Consider the following 1,441-nt stretch of genomic DNA (forward strand, 5'->3'; position numbering starts at 1 on the left):
TATATTAATTAACTAATGAATTAAGTTGAATTAGATTTTTTAAACATGTGGCAACATTGCTAAATATAGTTCAGAAATAAAGCCTTTTCAAACCCATTCCGATTGATACCAATATTTTAGTAATTGAGTTAACTTATTAAATAATTTAACTCTTCAAACGGGTGGCAACCCTCTTTGTGCAATCAAAAATATTCATAAAGTTGAAAACTAAAAATTTCTTAACACTCTTTCGTTTGTCATATTTTAATATTTCATTGTGTTAACTAAAATTGACTTTTCAACAGGTGGTAACCCTCTTACAAATATTTTCAAACTACAACCTACTTAAATCTCTTTCGTTTGGCATCCATATTGGGATACTTATTTCAATTACCTAATTCCCCTAATTCAACTTGAATTTGACTTTTTAAACAGGCGGCAACCTTCTAAATGTAGTTTAGAAAATATACTTTTTAAAATCATTTCCACTGATAGCTACAAAATATTAATTCGTTTAATTAACTTAATCATTTGAACTTAATTTTATGAACAGGTGGCAACCCTCTTCAAGATGTTTTTAATCTGTCATCTTCTTTAACCGACCTACACATGTATATAGATATGTTCATTAGGGAGGTCCACCAAATTTAAAGATTTTGAACAAATTTTTGGGGGTCGCTACTGGGATTTGAAAAAAAATTGTTTTCTCAAAATTTTTACAAAGTTTGACTTTGAACAGCTATAGTTCTGTGAGTTTTTTAGTTTAACTTTATGAATAAGTTCCAATTATATGTCAAAAATATGTCAAAATTTTCAGATTTCAAGTAAAGATTTTTTTCGATTAAAAAAATAACTAATTATTATAAAAGCCTGAGACTCCTAAAAATTTGTTTAAAACTTTCAAATTTTTTTGGATGTCTTTATTTTGTACGTAGAACGAAATAAAGGGGTGCGTGCCACAAGCAAAATTTAGATCTTGATATTTTTGAGAAACACCCTAATGTTTGTAGGTATGTAAGTACATACACATGTACATACACATTTATCTCATGGAATGGATGGGAATGGTAATAGTAACGGTACTGGTAATGGTAATAGCACTGGTACTGGTGCTGGTAATGGTAACGGCGCGGGTACTGGTAATGGTAATAGTAATGGTTATGGTAATGGCAATGTTAATGGTAAAGGTAGTTTTCGAACGTGACTTAAAAAACCCTTTAATTAAATGATCGCGATTAGAAATAAGTTAACTCATTTCCCAGCTCATTGAAAAATACAGTAGCCAGTAGCCCCCTAAACAGATATAAAAAAAAACAAGATCGAAAGCTACATTTTCATTTGCACGCAAACTTCGTGGTGGCAACATTATTGATATTTTAATATTAAAGAACAAATTGATGCGGTTTCTATTGCAATATTTGTTATTATGTAGTTGGATATAAAATAGCATCTTTTCTAAAAT

Source organism: Rhagoletis pomonella, unplaced genomic scaffold (genome assembly GCF_013731165.1).
Source record: "Rhagoletis pomonella isolate Grant_MI unplaced genomic scaffold, Rhpom_1.0 Rhpom_scaffold_07105, whole genome shotgun sequence".
Classification (NCBI taxonomy): Eukaryota; Metazoa; Arthropoda; class Insecta; order Diptera; family Tephritidae; genus Rhagoletis; species Rhagoletis pomonella.